Source organism: Megalobrama amblycephala, linkage group LG7, assembly GCF_018812025.1.
Source record: "Megalobrama amblycephala isolate DHTTF-2021 linkage group LG7, ASM1881202v1, whole genome shotgun sequence".
Classification (NCBI taxonomy): Eukaryota; Metazoa; Chordata; class Actinopteri; order Cypriniformes; family Xenocyprididae; genus Megalobrama; species Megalobrama amblycephala.
In genome coordinates this window covers 22527304-22548691 of record NC_063050.1, presented here as the reverse complement: position 1 = coordinate 22548691, position 21388 = coordinate 22527304, and the positions used below count along the sequence as shown (strand labels likewise).

Sequence of the window (21388 nt, the reverse complement as noted above, 5' to 3'; positions counted from 1 at the left end):
ACAGTTAAAGGGTTAGTTCCCCTAAAAATGAAAATTCTGTCATTTATTACTCACCCTCATGCCGTTCTACACCCGTAAGACCTTCGTTAATCTTCGGAACACAAATTAAGACATTTTAGTTGAAATCCGATGGCTCAGTGAGGCCTCCATAGGGAGCAATGACATTTCCTCTCTCAAGATCCATAAAGGTACTAAAAACATATTTAAATCGGTTCATGTGAGTACAGTGGTTTAATATTAATATTATAAAGTGATAAGAATATTTTTGGTGCGCCAAAAAACAAACAAAAAAACGACTTATTTAGTGATGGCCGATTTCAAAACACTGCTTCAGGAAGATTCGGAGCACAAATGAATCAGTGTATCGAATCATGATTCAGATCGCGTGCCAAACTGCCAATGGCTGAAATCACGTGACTTTGGCGCTCCGAACAGCAGATTCGATACACTGATTCATTTATGCTCCGAATCTTCCTGAAGCAGTGTTTTGAAATCGGCCATCACTAAATAAGTTGTTACTTTGTTGTTTTTTTGCCGCTCCAAAAATATTCTCGTTGCTTCATAATATTAATATTGAACCACTGTACTCACATGAACTGATTTAAATATGTTTTTAGTACATTAATGGATCTTGAGAGAGGAAATGTCATTACTCCCTATGGAGGCCTCACGGAGCCATCGGATTTCAACTAAAATATTTTAATTTGTGTTCCGAAGATTAACGAAGGTTTTACGGGTGTGGAACGACATGAGGGTGAGTAATAAATGACAGAATTTTCATTTTTGGGTGAACTAACCCTTTAAGACCCCGATACACTTATAGCAAACTTCTTTTTTAATCTTCGTTTAGGATTAAAAAGAAGTTTGGCCACATTGTACTAATTCATTACCTAATTTGGCCATGATTTAGTAAAACGAGAGAACAATTATTATACTGTATCATGCACACAATTTAGTAAAATGAAGGAACTAATTATTATATCGCGTAACGATATAAAAACGAATGAATTAGTAAATCGTGATGATGTACTGTTTTAGCAAGTCGTGGAAACAAATTGTTAAAGTCCCCATGAAATCAAAATTGAAGTTTTTTTTTGCCTTTTAGTATGAATATGTTAGTCTTTCTGTTATCTATAAACTAGTGTGCTCCAAAACAATGACAAAATGCACATTTAGAAGATATAAGCATTCAAAACTTACAGTCTCTCACGTCTGCCAGTATGGATCAATGATTTTGATGACATCACTCTGCACTTCAGCTTTTCATCAGATTTTCTGTCCAATCAAATGCTCTCTAGAATCTGAGCCGCCCCGCCCCCTACATTATAAATAGACACTGAAGCTGCTGCTAAAATGTGTCACTTTTTCACACATTTACTCTTTTCTACATGATGAATGGCACATAGTGCATTATATAGGGGATAGGGTACGATGCTTTTCATCGGGGCGAATGAGATCTTTAATTCATGGCCACGATATACATATTTAATCCTGCATGACATAAGCAGGGCTCTGCAGTTTTGAACTCCCGAATGAAACTTCAAATGAACTTTGTTTTGGCCTGATTTTGGTTGAAATGATGTCACACCAGTTCTTTCTTGGATTTTGCATTAAGTATATCAGGGATCTCAGAGGTGCTGAAATCCACCAATTCTGCCTGCTGTGCAACTTCCAGGAGTCAGTGACGCACAGCTTTTTATTAGGGATGTGCAAAACCAAATATTTTCAAAACCGACTACCCGGTGGGTTGTCTGAATGACTAATCAACTAGTTGGCGGAGCATTAAAGAGGATAAAGTTAGAGACAGAACTTCTCCGAGAGGGTTTGAGCTTGCTGCTGACAGTCTAATTACTGTTAGGCTGTTAACACGCTGAAGCACAGCACTCTGTCAGCACGCAAAAACCGTCTGAAGTCTGGCCTGCACTACAGTAGGTGGTAGCAATGAAACTGGTGTCAAACCAAGAATGTTCTCCCAATGTTCTTGTGCAGTTCGCCTGGAATTTGGCTCACAGCGTGAAGGACTTTGCTACATGTGGAGGAGGAGGACAAGAGGGCGTAGCTGCATTTGACAGGAAGCATCTTAAACCCACTGTTCCATTTCACAGTACATATTTCTTTCCACCTTTCTAGCCAACAGAAATATCTCCAGTCATTCATTTTATTTCTTTCTCCACAAACAGTTTTTTCTCAACTTGCCACAGGGCGAGAGGGGATTGAGAAAGACGGAGCGAGAGAGTGAGGAGGATAAAATGACAAAGTAGAGGACAAGAGGAAATGCAGCAGAGGAAACAAATAAAGAGAGAGGAAGTATAGCAGATACAATAGGAAGAGGAGGGGGATAGAGATGTATTAGAGAGAGAGATGGTCCAGAATAAAGAAAGCATACAAAGCAGATAAAGAGTGACAGTCACATTACAGCGGAAGTCTCTGGAACATGTCAGTGGCTGATGGTGAGATGCCCACTAGGACAAAAGGCTATGCAGCACAAAAATAAGGGTTTTATGTTTTGTTTTTTTTTAGCTCAATTAAAAATATGTTTAAAATGTTGAAATTGCATAAATGTAACTATGCCTTAATTTTAGTTTATTTATTAAAAAGATAGTCTGAGCAAAAAGAGTTAGCCACAACACTACTGGGATCTGGTAAAATTCTGTTTTTGTGATTATCTTTGAATGATTTATTAAACGAACCGGCTAATAAGAGTTATTCATTTGTGAAATGGACTGACCTGATAATCTATCAAACTTGTAGTCATCATTATATTTGCATGCTACTCTGTAGTCACATGGTGGCAAATTCACAGTTCATCTGAGATTTACAACCCCAAATGTGTTTCTCCAGCCTGTTACCCTACATTTTACAAACGATAGACCTACTGAGTATAAATCTCTATTTGGCTGATCTCTACTGAAGAGATTACTCATTAAAGGTATGGGTGGCTTGTTTTTGCTTAGAGCAGCTCTCTTAAAATAGTCCTGACCACAGAGAAACAACTGGCATACATGCAATAAAGTCATTACCGACACAGACGCAAAAAAAATAAAAAACCTGCACTGCCTTTCTACTGCTGAATGTGTGTTTGTTTACATGAAAGAGGTAAGATGGATATTCAAGAAAAATAAATTATACTGATAAGATTATCTGATAATTAATCTTGTTCTGTTGCTCATACACAGCTAAGCTAGCAATAAGATTCCTAACCTGTGTTTGTATGTGTCACCACAGAGACAGAACAGGCACAACACAGACTGCCACTACAACAAATGCACATTCCTTATCAGCCCACATTCTAGCAAACCCCCACGAAATTCCAACTGGAACGGCAACATTTCAAAACTTTATCACCATGAGGTCATTCTAATATTCAGAAACACAGCTAGCAGACTCTTTCACACTGATACAATATCTCTAAATGTTAGTATGGACTAATATGGAAAATTTTTTCAATGTCATTCTGTCTTTATTATTTCATTTAGTTTTAGTAATTTAATTAATCATTCAGAAGGATTCACAAAGTCAGCAGTTACCAGTTTGAAACTGTTTCACGAATCCGGAAGCTGTTTCCGAATCAAAATCTGACTCCACAAATTATAACATTCTATCTAATGTCTATCTCAAAAAATGAAGCAAGTTTTGTATACTTTAAGGTTTGTGAAACTTAAATCAAAATCATTATTGATTGACTGATCATATGACAATGGGTAGTAGTTAAACATGTATATTTGCTTTGCAATAAATTATATTTGAATAAAAATGTATTTGGCTCATCCAGTTTTTATGAATAAATAAACATAAAATAGGGTTTACTGAATCCTCTAAATGTGATAAAGGCCAAATTTAGTTGGACAAACATGTCGCAGGCCAGTCTGACTAACAAGCCCACAAACGCACAGATTTCCTTTCAAAAGAGGATTGTGAGCAAAACCGTCCATCTGATTCACTAATCCTCATTCAGACGGAGAATGAGCTCTGGGCTCTGTTTTATTTCAGGCCGAGCAGACGGACAGATGCTCCCAAGGCCTGCGGTAACCACCGCTATTATCAACAGAGCATTGTCTACAACCTCAGATGAGAAGCCGAAGGGAATAATGACTAGTACCATTCTACCGGTCTTGTTTGCTCTGCCACAAGACAGTTGTTATACTGATCCAGAAATGATTTCTTTGTGATCGGAACAGTTCGGAACAAAGGGTGTAACTCCTGCACTGGACGGAAATACCTCTTTCCTGATTTCACTGGGGAAAAAATGCTTAACTGGTAGACCAGCTTGGTCTTTCTGGTGAAGCTGACTGACCAAGAAAAGTGCTGCTGATTAAGCTAGTAAAGAAGTAAACAGCATGTTGTACAATCCAATATACAACAAAGCAATCTAGTTTAGTAGTGTTTGAACTGGGGTACTTCTATTTGTCCTACCTCTACACAGTTTTTCAACAGAAATTAATACTTTTATTCAGAAAGGATGCACTAAATTGATCAAAAGGGACAGTAAGGACATTTACATTGTTTTAAAAGATTTTAATTTCAAAGCTGCAAGCAGAGATGAAAGGGCTCTCGCACTCGCTTTAGGAAAACAGAGCACGGTGGGAAAATGCCTTTACGTATATAAAAATAAGAGGACTAGGTCAGTCATATGTATTTGCCACACTTCCTGCTACCAGCTGGTGGCGCTATGACTATAACTGAATATTGTCATGTTGATGTGTTCAGGGCAGGACTGTTCTCAAACATGTGAAGTTTGGAGCAGATCGAACATTGTATGCCTGAGTTACAACAACTTCCTGTTACGTGGCGTTAATCACATCCATTAGCACTTAGCCAAGTGTTGCATGATTTAATGTGTTTCTAGTATATTTGGTACTTCATAGTATATACAAATGTGCTTCAGGGAGTGAATTGCAGAGTAAAGCATGCCATTTCCAGTTGCCAACAGGTGGTGCTATGATTAATCTAAATATTTGCATGTAGATGTCTTCAGGCCAGGACTCTTATCAAACGTGAAGTTTGGGGCAGGTTGGACATTGTATGCATGACTTACAAATAGGGCTGTGACGGTGGCAAATTTTTACTACCGCGGTGGTAAATCACCAACAACCGCTGGTGTTGCGGCGGTGGGGTCCGAAGGGCGGGGCGGGGTTTGTTTCTTTATATATATATATATATATATATATATATATATATATATATATATATATATATATTAATCAGAGGTTGCGTTAGACTTGCGTTTCGCCGTCATTTTGATGGACAGGATCGTAAAAAAATCCATCATAATATTACCCGTCATTTTAATTTTTATATTTTAATGATAAGACATTTTATTCACAAACTTGAAAGATAAGCAAATAGGCATAGGCTTGCATTTATTTATACTATGAAAAGAAAGTTGATCAAAGAAAAGCTGCGTCACTTTCAGTTTTCGTCTTGAACTCTTGTCACGGACTGTGAGTGAATGCGATCATCCTTTCATCTTTACTACTGTACAGAACGAAATAAACATGAATGAAAATAAAAAATATATATATGTTGAAAGATAGAGTAGCTTACCGAAATCTGTATCACGTCATTCATCAGTGTTGCCAACAATGTCACCTAACGTTATACCTCAGAAAAGCCATTCGTTGACCATAAACTTATAGTCAGCAACAAAAATAAAAAAAAATAATTAAGTAAGCATGCATAAGTAACTATCATTATACAATTTACTTAAACTGGGTGCTCGTCTGTGTGTAATCAAGCGCATCGTTTTCATTTTATTCTGGAGACTGAACTCGCGCTCTGCTGCCACACTGGAGCGCACTCACCACCTACTGGACAGGGGTGGGAATTACAACAAGCTTACATACAAACTACATAATCTGTCAAAATGACGGACGGGCTGCAGATTTTTCCCGTCACTGCTAAACAAATTCCATTAAAGATGGAAAATTTTCAGTTAACGCGATCTCTGAGATATATAAATATATATTATATATGACGTCACACTACCGCCGGTGACACTCCACGACCGCGGTGACAACTTCACCACCGCGGTGGCGCGGTTGTCATGCCAACCGTCACAGCCCTACTTACAAAAGCTTCCTGTTTCATTGCGAAACATCAGACTTTGTCAGTCCGACATGAACACGCCCTTCACCGAAAACTCAAGATTTTTGCAATTTAACATCGCTAAGGTCTTAAGATTAAAATGATCAATTATGATGTTGTTCTGGTTAAATTCAGATTTTGCTCCCAGGGACTTTTTTGTAGGTACTGGGCTGTTACATGTGTCTACCGAATTTCATATAAGGACGCTTAAATTGAAATTTTATTGGTGGTGCTATCAAGCCATTTTGCCACACCTAATTCTGAAACCGATATCAGATGTAAATTTTCACCACTTCTGATGCGTGTGCAAAGTTTCATGAGTTTTCGAGCATGTTTAGGCCCTCAAAAATGTGATTCATTTTGGAGAAAAAGGATAATAGACCAAGCAATTACAATAGGATCCTCACACCATCGGTGCTCGGGCCATAATACATGCTGTTCTTTCTATTCATCATCCTGAAAAATCCTGAAAAAAAAAAATGTATCACAGTTTTCTCCAAAAAAAAATTATAAGAAAAATTATTTAAAAAAATATATTAAAATAACCATACCGACCCCAAACTTTTGAATATCAGTGTAAAAAAGTGTGCTTTTTATTTTTGGACAAACTTTAAGAAATTGAACATCAAATAAATTTAAAATACCCTGTATACCCTCCTTTTTTTTTTTCTTTTTTTCCCCATGTAATTACAAGGTTTCGGCTCCACATCACCTCAAAGCCACGATCTAACCCTGACACGAACCGATGCTCTGTGAGCTTGAGCAAAAGTATAATGGGGTGAATTCCTTTGCTTCTTTACTGTACTTTCAAAGGAAATGCATTGATGTAAAACTGAACATTACATCTGCAGACATCCAGTATACATGGATGTTAGACTATTTAAAACATTAGGCCAGAAACTAGAAACATCACAAGCTTGCATTGATGTTACAGTATGCAACTGAAGTATCTGTAATCAAAGTAATCAAAAATAAAAGTGAGACATCCATTAACTAAAGTTCTACCTAATGCAATCAGGCACTTGCGGCACAGACAGCTCCGATAATTGCAATGGGAGCAATCTGATGATATCATAATGGCCTTTGGATATGTCACCTGTCTGCCTGGACTGTCAGCTTTTCTTTTGCTGCCTTGATATTCCTGCACTGATATTTTCTTTAGGGTATGCAAATCAAGTTACCTTCTGCTTTACATAATAACCAATTATCAGAATCATGGAATGATATGAAAAGCTCTCATTATGGGACTATGGTGAAAAAGATCAGCCAGTTCTTATTAACCTGATGTTAATAAGATTTTAGAGTCACAATGGACAGTCCCACCACTTCGCACACAAACACCCAAATTCCATTACGCACTTTTTCTATTACAAATTCATGCATAAAAGTACTCATACTGCAGTCCTCTCTCTTTCACAGTACCTTGCTGTTTATTTAGATTAAGTCAAATTGAGGTTAATACCTAGATAAACACATGCAGTCATGTAAAACAAGGTCAGGACAAGCAGCTCAGACTGGAGCTTCCATTTTCCCAATATTATTATAAAGCACTGTATCTCGTAATGAAATTCCTTAAAAAAGGGTCCCTGCTCAGTGATTCAAGACCGTTTCACTGATCACACTGACCATTAGCTTCACATCTCTGTTCCCCAGCAGTTTAAGAGCAACCTCAGCCAAGAAAGCATGTATATGTGTGTTAAGCCCAAAGTATACTTCAATTTTGGTGCGAACGCTTAGCGTGTGTGTACAACCGAACGCAAAACCTTTCAAAGTCTTTTTGATAGCATGCGTGAGCACAGGCGGTCGACACATGCACTATAGGAAGATGCATTATTGTCTAGTGACTGCACTATTTCTCTCTAGAAGTTACGAGCGATAAAAAATTGTCACATTAAATCAATTTAAAAGCTAGTTGCAAGTATCTGTTATTCCCTCACACAAGTGCCTGTCAACATTGGTGTCTGTTTTTTGTTGTTGTTGTTGTTTTTTTGCAGTCACAAGTAGTTTGTTGTTGTTGGCATTCTGTCTCCTCTGTTTCTTTATCGACCAAGAAACAATGGCCTAGGCCAGTGTTACCACCTTGTCAAATAAATGAGGTTTTGGGCTTTCCGCTCAGTGCTTACTACTACGGTCAAAAGTGATCAATTACTTCATAAATCACACATCATACACAAACAAAAAGAAACTACTTAAATGTCCAAAAAACTCAAACTTGTGCCACACAAATGAGCATTCAACATGTTAGCATGAGTGCCTACTGCTAAGTGGCTCCAACCATGTAAAATTTGACACAATTAAAACTACACTTCAAACATACATTAAGAAAAATCTGGCTACACGCATAGTGATGATGAAATTTATGTCATGACTCATGCGCACTGTATGTATACTCTAGCATACGCATAAAAATGAAGTATACTTTGGGCTTTCCACTTAGTTTATAATACTATGGTAATAGTCAAAAAGTGTTCAGTTAGGCTTCATAAATCACCAAAACACAAAACGGTCAATGATGTGACGGGTCATTTTTTTGTCCAAAGGCCTTAAAAATAATACAAAACAAAGATATGACATCCAAAGTATGGTAGTACAACTAGATCTCTTTTAGATTTTGCTGCATATAAAGGTATCTTAAAGATTTTGAAGCGTCAAAAAGTAATTCGGTTTAACCGTGCAAAGGCCAATACAGCCATTTCAATTGTGATTAAAATATCTTAAAATGTAATAAACGTATATATTTTTTTTTTATTCTGGCATGATTTTATAACATCATATATCAACATAGTGCAAAATTGCAGTAAAATTATGTGTAAAAGTCATTGCTTTGTTATGAGAAAGAATGTCCGGAAAAATGAATTTCATTGATGTAATTCGGAGTAACCAATATAAAGGGACCATTTTGGATCAAGTCATGTGGTCAATATCATGTGACAGGAAGTGACATCATTCAGACAGCTGCAAAGGTTGTGTCTCAAAGGGATACAGCAACGGCCGGAAGTGAGGCAAAATTTCACAATAATTTGCTACTTATCAGATTGTGTTTTATTAAAGGGTTAGTTCACCCAAAAAAAAAAAAAATTCTGTAATTTATTACTTACCCTCATGCCGTTCCACACCTATAAGACCTTCGTTAATCTCCAGAACACAAATTAAGATATTTTAGTTGAAATCGGTTCATGTAAGTACAGTGGTTCAATATTAATATTATAAAGCGACGAGAATATTTTTGGAGCGACAAAAAAACAAAATAATGACTTATTTAGTGATGGCCGATTTCAAAACACTGATTCATTAAGCATTGGAGCATAAATGAATCAGTGACTCACTGTACTCACATGAACCGATTTAAATATGTTTTTAGTACCTTTATGGATCTTGAGAGAGGAAATGTCCATTGCTCCCTATGGAGGCCTCACGGAGCCATCGGATTTCAACTAAAATATCTTAATTTGTGTTCTGAAGATTAACGAAGGTCTTACGGGTGTGGAACGGCATGAGGGTGAGCAATAAATGACAGAATTTTCATTTTTGGGTGAACTAACCCCTTAATGACTACACCTACACCTACCCCCAACCCTAAACCTACCCTTACAATACTGCAAATACAGTTATTAAATTAAATAAATAAATATTAAATGACGCATATTGATGTGCGCATGTCCAGTGGCTGCAGCTGTATCCCTTCTAGTCTTTACCAACTGCAAACGTCCACATGGTCATGAAGCAAAGTAACTAACTCTCTCTTAACTCTTTGAAAAATTCATGTTTTCACTTGCTGATACACATGTCCTCAAACATCAGGTCATTCGGTACAACCGCTATAAAACATGGAAATTGTTTTAATATTTTAAAAACTAAATATAAAATGTTTGATTGTCCTTTTGCTAGCTAGCTAGATATTAGCCTGTTAGCATTGTTTGAAAATATCGTCATTCGGTATAACCAAAAGTGTCACAAAAACAACAAACACAAAAAGAAACAACTTAAATGTCCAAAAAACTTGTCGCCCAAATGAGCACCAAGGCTTTGCCTGAGTGCTAACTGCTAAGTGGCTCCGACCATGAGAAATTTGAAAGAAGAAAAAATTGGTGTCCCATTTAAGTATGCTGTATGCTGTACAGACTCTAGGTAAACTATTTCTTTAGGAAAAGTCTAAAAGAGCAGGGAAAGCACTTTCCATTTAGATGCCTGTTATTAGCTTGTGCTCCAAATATTGGTTATTTCGTCGTGTCTTGAAGAGGTATAGAGATAACAAACAGGTTTGAGCTAAATGGATGAGGGAATTTCTCGCTTTATAGCTCTCCGGTGACAAATGACGTGCACAAGAATTTCAACTTTTTATAGCATTTCATTGCAAAACAAACTGACAACAGAAGCAAGAGTCAAATTACTCTCAGCAGCAATTGCCTTTGGAGCTGAAGCTAATAAAGTTTCAGCCAAATATTTCTGGGAAAGGTAAATGAGCGCTGACAGCTAATTTCAGTATTCGTGACGAAAACTGTTCAAGGATTAATTTGCACAAAATGACAAATCTTTAATTTACTCATCCTCATGTTGTTCCAAACCCATTTGACTTTCTTTCGTCCGTGGAACACGAAAGTAGGAATTTTGTACTTGTAGCTCTTTTCCATAAAATAATTATTATTAGGGCCTGGAGCTTTCGAACTTCAAAACAGACTCAAAGGCACCATAAAAGTGGTCTGCACTGAACACTGCCTAACATGCTGAAATTTCATTATTCTCTAATAATCTCCTTTCCAGTAAGAAAGACCAGATCAGTGAATCATTGAATTGATTTGAGAATTGATTCTGACTCATAAACAAATCATTCTGACAGGCTTTGTAAACTAGAGTAATGATTCATTTAAAAGATCCGACTCAAAAGAACAATTTGGTCATGAATCAGACACTGCTGAAATCTCACAAATGTACCAATAAAAGCTAGGGTAGATGTTAAAATTTTCATTGAATAACTTTTGCTCTGTTCCTTACACAAAGCTGTTATATGACAGAAGAACTGAAATATAGGGCAAATGTTACAGTATGCAAAAGTATGATATTTTTGTAATTTAAAACAATACATTTAAGTTTGTGTCTGTGCAGTTTAGTGAATCTCTTTAACACACCAGTGAATGAGATCTGGCCTTGGTTTTGATTACAGACATATTGCATGAAGATGCCAAAGAGAAAAATGATCTGTTTTGAAGATTAATATTCAGACACGAAATAGGACTGTTGATTTCATTAACGGTGCTGAATTTCCCAGCATACTGAGCATAAAAAGCACAGGTCTGAAAATTTGATTTGGAAGTAGCTGATATTGTTTGTATGCCACAACTTGATTTCACGGCCAGAAATCAATTGTGTTTGTGGTCAAAATGACAATTGCCCATCAGAGAGGAATCCTAATAATAATTGAACAGAGTTTAAAGCAAGCAGTTTTATAGATGTTCTTAAATTACAGGTCACGGTGACTTCTACAGTCCTATTGATTTCCCTCAGTAATAGAACTGAAGCCAGCCAGGAAGGGGGAGTTACCATCTGTCCAAAGCAGCGACTGCTGACACCTCAAAAGGAGGTAAATGGGCTCAGCTTGACTAAAACACCCTGAAGTACGAAGACTGGTCACTTTACTTGATCTGTACCTGAGCGCTTCAAACGCTAATGGTGGAGCTAAAACATTCATTGACCCCATGATAGATTTTGGCTTAGGTAACCAAAGTTAATTAAGAAAGTTAATTAATGTTGAAAATCACAAAGATAGAAGGTCAGGGAAGTATTAGGAGAAGGAAAAAATGAGAGCTGGAGGAAGAGGACATATCTGAAAGACAATGGAGGCCAGTATAATATACTATATATAATAACACAGTATAATATACTGTGTTTCTACACACACTGTGGAAGTATTTGTGCTGTAGAATTTCCCTCAGGGGTGCTGAAAGCATGGGGAGAAAATGAAGAGAAAGTAAAGTAAAGAAAATGTGTAGAGAGGGGAAACTAGGGCTAGCATCATTTTAAGTAGCCAGACTGACTTCAAGCAAAAAAAAATCTGATAATCATTGCATTTTATTCTCAAAATGAATGTCCACAGAATACAGAAAAGACCACCAGACCAACACCGTTTTTTCATCTTTCAGTGTCGACAGTGTTTTCCAAATTCATTAACTAGAGGCTACACCAATCAACTAGTCAGTGCAACCCCTAAAAATGCCATGATCAATACTAGAGTTAATGCTTAAGGACAGTGGCCTGGTGCATTGTGGGGCAGGAGACAGACTGGTGCAGGTCTCTCTGGCCTTGAATGTACAAAAAAGAGAATGAAATAGAGTCAAACAGAGAAAGAAATGTCCAAAAAAAAAGTGAGAGAGAGAAAAAAAGAGAGAAACTGAGAGAAAGTGAGATTTGGACAAACTGAAAAATTTCTAAGTAACAGTTTAAAGGAATATCACAATTATTGTAACATGGTGTTTTATCAGTATTTTTTGTAAATTTAAGAACCATTTTGAGTTTCCCAAAGAACCTTTCAGCAACCAGTTCTTTAAAGAACATTTTTTTTTCTTAGTTTGAAGAACATTTTAAGTATCTGTAGAACCTTTTTCCACCATGAAGAACCTTTGTTGCAATGGAAAGGTTCCATGGATGTTAAAGGTTCTTCATGAAACCATCAGTAAAGAATCTTTAAGGCAAAATCCTTATGGCAAAATAAGATCACAGTTATATTATCTCTTCAACTAAAAAAAAAAACTGAGTTAAAGGGTTAGTTCACCCAAAATTTTAATTTATGTCATTTATTACTCACCCTCGTGTCGTTTCACACCCGTAAGACCTTCGTTCATCTTCGGAACACAAATTAAGATATTTTTGATTAAATCTGAGTTTGTTTGTTTTTTATCCCCATAGAAAGCAATAATTTCCACATTCAAGGTCCATAAAAGTAGTAAAAACATGTTATGAAGGGATGAGAATACTTTTTGTGTGCAAAAACAAAACAAAAATAACCATTTTTATTCAACAATTTCTTCTCTCTCCCGTCATTCTCTTACGCTGTTTACGTTCAGCACTTCCAGGTTCTACGTCAGAACGTCGACTCAGTATTGGCCGACGCTGTGCTGATGCAGGAGCCAGCCAGCGCAAAAAAGTATTCTCATCCCTTCATAACATTAAGGTTGAACCACTGTAGTCACGTTGACTATTTTAACGATGTCTTTACTACTTTTCTGGACCTTGAATGTGGTCATTTCGTTGCTTTTTATGGGGGATAAAAAAACTCTCGGATTTCATCAAAAATATCTTAATTTGTGTTCTGAAGATGAACAAAGGTCTCATGGGTTTGGAATGACATGTGGGTGAGAAATTAATGACAGAAATGTCATTTTTAGGTGAACTAATCCTTTAATATAATATAAATATCAGTAAATGTCAGTTTAAACTTGCCATTGAGAAAGGTCATATGTGACGAAACATTTGCCAATAAAGCAGTGGTTTTATCTCACAATTTTTGTTTGTTTTCCATCATTGATAGGGAGTTGGGGCCTTTTTGAATCATTTCTCTTGGAGTTTAAAAATGTACAATGACTTTGAGAATGACGATTTGATAGTCTTAATTTGGACACCAAATGGAGGACTTCAGATGACAAATTTTTAACTTTTCTTCTGTCTACATACAATGTGTAATATTAATAAATATTATTAAATTTATATATATATATATATATAAATATATTATATATATTATATATATATATAATAAATAATAATATATATATAATAATTTTCATACAGATCTAACATTAGTGCAGAAGAGGAACGCACAACACAAATTAAAAGTTATGGAAAGGGAGAAAGGAGAAGGGAAAGAGGGGGAGATTGCAAGGCAAGAAAGGAGATGACTGCTTCAATGATTCCTCCATACCCTACAGTGGGATGCTGTTCTCTTGTTTGGATAGGAAAAAGGGAACTGGGGAAAGCAGTAGGAATAGATGAAAGAAAAAAGAGGAGGAGGAACTGATACAGTCTCAGAAAGCTTCTGTTGACTTATCACAGCCAAACATACAGAAAGAAAATTTAAAAGGTTTACTAGTGCCCTTTAAAAGTCTTCAGGGAGACGCTATAACAAAACTGGTCAGATTAAAAAACATCTGCTTTTTTTTGGTAAAGTGTTTGGAGAATAACTTTTCTTTTCATAAACTGAATTCTAAAGAAGATAAAGCTAAATAAAAGTGTCAAACTTAAAAAAAAACCTTCTAACATGCTTTGTGCTGCTTGCAATATCTCATAAATGGTGATTTGTTTGTGTTGCTTTAGTTATATCTTGCAGCATCACTGGTTCAGTTAGTTCTGGAGCGCTCCAGGCAGTTGCTCGCACCGTCTCCAAACTCAAAGGCTCCGCTGTTTTCAAATGAGAACATCAGAGACGTGGCTTTTTGCTCAGCATCTCTCAGAAAAATACAGGCAGTATACCGCAGTTTTCCTCTCAGAAAATGCTAATCACTACTTACAATGCAGACTTTTAAAAAGCAATTGTATCTCCAGGTAGATGCTGCCCTTTTGCACTGATCCACCATCCGCATGCTTTTCTCAAATTCTCCAACAATATGGCTCTCGGAAGACCAATCTCAACTGACAACAAGAGCTGCTCATGTCATGCGTTGGTGGCTACATTTGTGTCACAAAGCCAAAAAAAAGAAAAGAAAAAGTTTTTCAAACAAAAACTTCTGCAAATATCAAAAAGTGGACATAGGACCACATAGAATACTGATATCTAAATGATAGCATTTAAAGATGTTGAGCAAAAATGCAATGCTGGATGACAATGCTCAAAATTAATTGTCTGAAAGTGGAAATCGAGAACAATGTTACTGTCGCCTGACATCAGTTTAATTCTTCCTCTTTAATAAATTAATGAGAAACTAATCAAGATCAGTACAAAGAACAACTTCTACATGGAACCTGATGAGGAACAAAAGCGACATCTTTATCCCAGTAGGCATCACAAAATGCACTTGGGCACATTAACATTGATGTAAATGGGTATTTCAAGTCTTTCAACATTAGTCACATTTGCCAGAGTACAAAGCATGAGTTCAGCATGTCAGCAAAGTGGGAGTATTCATGAAATGTGCATATTGTCTGTGGTGAATGCATAAACTAATACAATATAAATTCCTCTTAATTAAAAATCACAAAAAAATAAACCTCATTTCAACATTGTACATCTTGAACTTCACAGCTATTTCTTTCAGTCTTTATTTCTGCATCACTGGAAAAGCACTCATAACTTTTAACTGTGACAATGAAAGTTTCAAAGGCAATTTTACCTCTTTATTTAAAGGCTTATCTCATTCTGAAAACCACTTTATGGGCACATTTATAAGCAGATTCACAAACAGAAAAGCAATTAACTTAATGAATTGTTCTGAAACGGCAAAGAAATGCTGATGATTAAATCTAAACAAATGTTTACTTTTTCAAATCTGTTTAAAATGAACAAAAAACAGGTCTGGAAAGGTTTTTTTCTCCTGAAAATGTGTGGAGGATATATACTGTCAGGACCCCCAAAGGGTATTTTGACACTTAGACTTCTGTTCAAATGTTTGGTGTTGGTAAGCATTTTAATGTTTATGAAAGAATTCCCTCACCAAGGCTGAATTTGATCAAAAATGCACTTTAAAAGAACTGTTTTAACTGTAATATATTTTAATTTTCAGCATTATTACTCCAGCGTTCAGTGTCACATGATCCTTCAGAAACCATTTTAATATGCTTTAATATTGTGCTCAAGAAACATCTTCAAACAGTTCTGATGCTTTTGTGTGAAATGCTTGAAAAAGACAATTAGTTTGTTACTTTGTTCAAAAGCTAATGCACAACCATACTTTTTAGGACCACTGATTTATATACTGCAGATAAATGGATGGATGGATGGATGGATGGATGGATGGATGGATGGATAGATGTACATGCAGACCGATATACAAGTAATCGTCTAGTGTGGTTTCACAAGAAGACAAGATCTGTATAGATGTTCGCACACATTAAAATCAATAGTCTGAACAATGAACGCTAGGATTTTTCCTGTCATTCAGTGCAGTGAGCACGCCTTCACATCGGAAAGCCTCGCCGTCTAGCTGGGTGTTTGTCTTGCAAACAGAGCCCCTCACCTCAGCCTGGAGACACCATAGCGACCAGATTCACTGAGATCACGCACACAGGGAGTCCCAAAGAGCTGACACAGGGCAAATCTGCTCTCCTGGTACTCACAATAAAGAACATTATTACTGTGCAATGCCAGGCCATTTGGGCAGAATTAAAATGTATTTGTTTTAGTGTGAATTCAGGAAATTGCTGCTGAAACTGCTGTCTATGAAACATGATAAATACTTTGCATGTAAAATGATTTAAAATATCAGTGTCATATTACATGAAAACAGAAAGCATGTGACCTCTTTGACTAACAGGTTGACTTACAGTGCTGAGAAAAACCCCTGACACGATTGTGGAGACTGTAATAGTGCTGCACACCTCCCTGTCAATCAAATGCTTGACTTCTAAATGCAGCCTCACTGTTGCCCTTTCACACCCATTTGGTTTCTGCTTACGGCTACTGTTACCGCATGGAAACTTACATCTACGCTGCAAGTGAGCGAATAAAAACTGCCATTATGATCAAGGAAGCTGTCTAAACAGTAGTCAGCTTCATTGATTAGAATAGGAACATTCAAGTTTGTGGTGTCGCCAACAATATAGATAGGGTGTTACAATGCGGCACTGACTGTGAGGAAATTTAAAATGTTTTCTTGTCTGAGTGAGGGGAATTTAATGCTTACAAGTACTCTTACAAACACATATTATTATATATAGGCAATCATGTACCTTTGTTTAAGATTAGTATTATGCAACTTCAACACACAAATCATGCTAATCAGTTTAACTCCACTTTAAGTGTACTTGCAGTTTGTTTTATTGAGCTTATCTTAAGAGTAAAATCACTTAGTGGAATATAAATGGGATACATGGGTTAATGGCAGATCTTTAAAGCATGTATGATTATTCATTGCAAACCAAAGCAAACGAGTTAAGATTTTAGCAAGGAAGATAAACAAAGATAAATTAAAATAACAAAAATTAACTAATCGTCCACCCCTAGTTTCAGGTGTTTTTGTTTAATTGGATGTTCTTGATGTTAAGATTTAGTTTGATATAACTATATATTATTGAGCAAAGGGTTTTTGGTATTTAAATATCGGCATACATTTTTTGTTAGTTTGCACTGATGTTTGTCTTTTTAAGTAATGCTAAAACACTTCTGGTCACTTTCAGAAGTTGGAATGATGATTTCTTTTCCAAGAAAGAATGTGAAACATATATATTGGTTATATAATTTTCAGTTTTTAATTTTTTTTTAAAAATATAATTTAAATTGATTTTACACACTTAAAGCAATATTGTATCGCATATCGAATATCGCATTATTTAACAAGGTATCGCATATCGCATTTTTCTTCAATATCGCACAGCCCCACTGCAAATACGAAATCACTATATATACCCTGGCATACAGTCTTCAAATTTACAACTACTTTTTTCACTGCATATAACTTAAATATTGTATCATGATAGCAATAATCATTTACTAAACAGTTTAGGTTAGGGTCGGAAATTAAGCAGGACTCAAAGCAATAATGCCTCCAAAACATGATAAAATGTTGCATACACTTAACATGCAAATTCCTCTTTTAAAAAAAAAAAAAAAAAAAAGTGTTACATTTGTTAAATTTAATTAAATACAGTCATGTTTTTATGTTGGCCTAACTGATTCAGGTCAGTGAATTGCGATAACAGCGTGTGAATTATTCAACGACTTTCAGTGAGTTGACTATTTTAAAGAAATGCCGTTTTTTAAAATCGCATTTAAACATCTGTAGGTTCAATTTAAATGTAAAGGTAACTCACCAGCCTTTCTATCGACTGTCATTTATGCCGCTAGCACAGTTAGCTAAACGTAAATACGTTTAGTGTCCGTTTGTGTCTATTTGGAAACAAGTAAAAATATGCGTTTTGAATACTTTTCTAATTACTAATAAAATTAATATCATTTTGAAACCTAAATTTACGCTTTATAGAAAGAAATAAAAACCTCTACCTTTTATTTGACGACCTACGGGGGACCAAAGCTAAATAAGCGGGGTCTGAAACACCTTAGAATACCCATTCCAGAAATGATGACACAGTGTACTGTGTTTTTTTTTTGTTTGTTTGTTTTTGTTTTTGTTTTGAAAAAAAAAAAAAAAAAAAAGTCCTCAGAAAAGGTAAAAAGAAAATCCCCTGAAAATCGATTCCAGGACGCAAATATCATTCTATAACAGCTAAATGGAAAGTTAATTTTCCAACACTGGGCTTCATCCAGCAAGAACCGGCAAAATATCTCAATGTCATGAAGCCCAAAGTTGTATCATTTTACAAAACTTTACTATTTGAATGTTATAAATATTCAGATCCTAAAAGCCTCTTCAGCCTATCATTTAAATGTAAAATAGAGCACAATAGTAATTGCAGACAAAGAATAACGGGACATTAAAGACGGGAGGCGCTCCGGCAAGGAGGAGAGGTGTCTACAGACCGCGGTTAGACGAACCAATGGTTTTATATTACTACAATACACCATGCGTATGCAAAACAACGCCCGTCATCACGCGGACAATATTCTGCAATTATTCTGTTAAAATCAAGCCATTATTTAACATAATATGGGCTGGTTAGCCGGTATGCTAGCAGGCTGCAGATGGGAGGCACTGGCCATCACCTCGGTGCTGGAATAACTGTATTTATACAGCTGAGGGATGCATTAGACAATAGCTTCAGGGAATTTACCTATGTGTCTTTCATCTGACATCTGATATTTTCCCCCCCATATTTGACTTCTAATAATCAGCGCAATAAGGCTAAAACGCACAAGCCTCGCCTTTCTGACACATCTAATAACGGGTTCTTGCTCCAAAGTGGCTTCCATTGATCTTACCTTCAGTGATGACAGCCCCGGTGCAGGAACAAAACACTTCCGAAGAAATACGATGGTTTGATTTATTTCCAAATGGACGGCTTTCCAAACCTGGCCAGTAAGTTGAAAAAATCCGCCGGCTCGCCTCTGAAGTGATGGAAGCAGAATGAATCCACGCGTTGCTGTGGGTATCTAGGAAATGCTCGTCTCTCTGCCGCTCCCTGCCAAATAATGACCCCTCCCACCGAATCCCCAGCCACAAACACGACAGGTGCTGAGTATGCGCGCTCCCTCCTTGCTAAATAGTGAGCCGCGCGGAGGCTCTCTAATGCGCATGCGGCGAGAAAGAGCGCAGCCTGGGATAGGCGGGGCGAAGATGGTGCTGCGCATCTTTGTTAAATAGTGATGCTCGGCTGGAGGATGGAGCGCGTACTCAGTGATGTATGCTTACTGGGAGTTTAACACTGTTTTGAATGGTGTTTTAACCGCTTCTTAGTAAACAGGCCTACTGTGTTTATGGAAAGCACATTTGACTAACGTCAATATTGAATAATATCGATCGATTTTTTATTACGTACAGTATAAATAAAAGTACCAAAAAAGAACAAAAATGTTGTTCACTCATAATTAGTAGGGTTTTTTTTTTTTGTTGTTTTATTTTGTTTTTAAATGGCCAATAATGACCTACCATTTAGAGCTAGGCAATTTGTCAATATTCAATAAATTAATCAACTGTCAATATTTAAATAGGCTAATTGTGATCAAGTGATCTACCATTTTACAAAATAGTCACCAAAATACATAAAAAACACAAAATGTGCGCTAGTAGATTTTGGAACTCGTAGGCTAACCGAAACACTTTTCTTAACTAGCTGATTGCCCAGCTTTTTTGCGAAAGCTGAACTCAAAATCAAAGAAAAGTCTTTAACTACTATAATCTTCCTCTGAACGGCCATGTTCAGATTTAAAAAAAATTAAAAATAAATTAAAAAAATAAATAAAAATTGATGTGTCACTCTAGGTTGTTTTATGGCTCTAACTGCTGTTGCACAGAAAAGAGCTGAGTGAAAATTCTTTTGTTTGCCAATATATATATAAAACCATACATGTTACAGCAACATTGGAGTGAGTAAATTACATAATTTTCCCTTCTGGGAGAACTACTATACCTATAAATTGTTTGAATATAGGCCACTCTCTATCCCCAGTGAACCCAGGGTTGTGGACATTATTGTTCTTTCAGGCGTATGTTTGCCATGCTGTGTCTTGCTGTGCCAGTTATACATCAGAAGGCTGTCAGGACCACAGGGACATATATATTCATAACAATGGCACACATATCCTGACCATTTCTCGACAATCAGCTTTGTAAAGTATAAAAGCAGTATTGCAATCTAATTATCAATTAGTCCACACATTTTTAAATGTGATTTCACTGGACAGATAGGAAGGTTTTTTTTTTCTTCTTACAGTGAATGGTTTGAAGCCTTCATACAGCCTTGCTAGTGTAACAATAGCCTTTTTTTTTTTTTCTTTTTTTTTTTGCTGATACGCATACTTCCACCTCTGTGAGAGATTGGCAGTATGCATAATAAATGTGTGGAATAAGTGAGAGGTTTACATATTCATAGCTGTAGAAAGCGAGTGTACCGGAGTAGCAGAAAGACCTTCTGTCTCTTGGCAAAGACTTGGAAATTTGGAAGGTTAAATCCATTCTAAAAATCATGATCTACTGCATGCACTTTTGGACTATGCTTTGGCAACACTGGAAAATCAGTTAATGAATTCATCAATAATGAATTGTTGTATTAAGTCAGATCTTTTCAATTAATATGTTATCTGCTGAAAAACTCATCTAAATGATTTGTTCATGATTCAGACTGATTTGTATGGAAGCTTGTTTTTGCCACGGCATAAAAGATAAAAAAAAAATATAATAGATAAAAAAGTAAATAAGACTTTTTTTATCTCAGTTTTTTCATAGAATTGTTTGTTTATACAGTTTCTCGCAATTCTGACTTTATAACTCGCAATTGTGAGTTCATATCATACAATTCTGAGGAAAAGCATCTTTGCAGGAAAATAATAATAATAATAACTTGATAATAACTTGCAATCTGGGGAAAAAAACGTCAGAATTGCAGGACAATAACTCTGAGAATAGACTGTATAAGTCAGAATTGCGAGATAACCTTGCAATTCTGACATTTTCCCCCTCAAAATTGCGAGCTTATGATAAAAAATATTTAAAAAGAGTCAGAATTGTGAGATATAAACCCAGAATAGATTTGGTTCCACAAAGGCCTA

At 36.2% G+C, this 21388-nt stretch overlaps 1 protein-coding gene across 3 annotated transcripts in view; it reads right to left on the bottom strand.

Annotated features, from left to right (window-relative positions):
- LOC125272053 (catenin alpha-2-like) overlaps nucleotides 1-19370 on the bottom strand; it is a 453892-nt gene extending 434522 nt beyond the window's left edge. The window contains exon 1 of one of the 3 annotated variants that reach the window (XM_048196616.1): nucleotides 19103-19370. The gene's annotated coding sequence lies outside the window, so the exon portion shown is untranslated. Of the gene's footprint in view, nucleotides 1-5544; nucleotides 6023-19102 lie in introns of those variants that run through there. The other 2 variants (XM_048196614.1, XM_048196615.1) reach the window with 2 other exon arrangements.
- Nucleotides 19371-21388: the final 2018 nt, after the last annotated feature.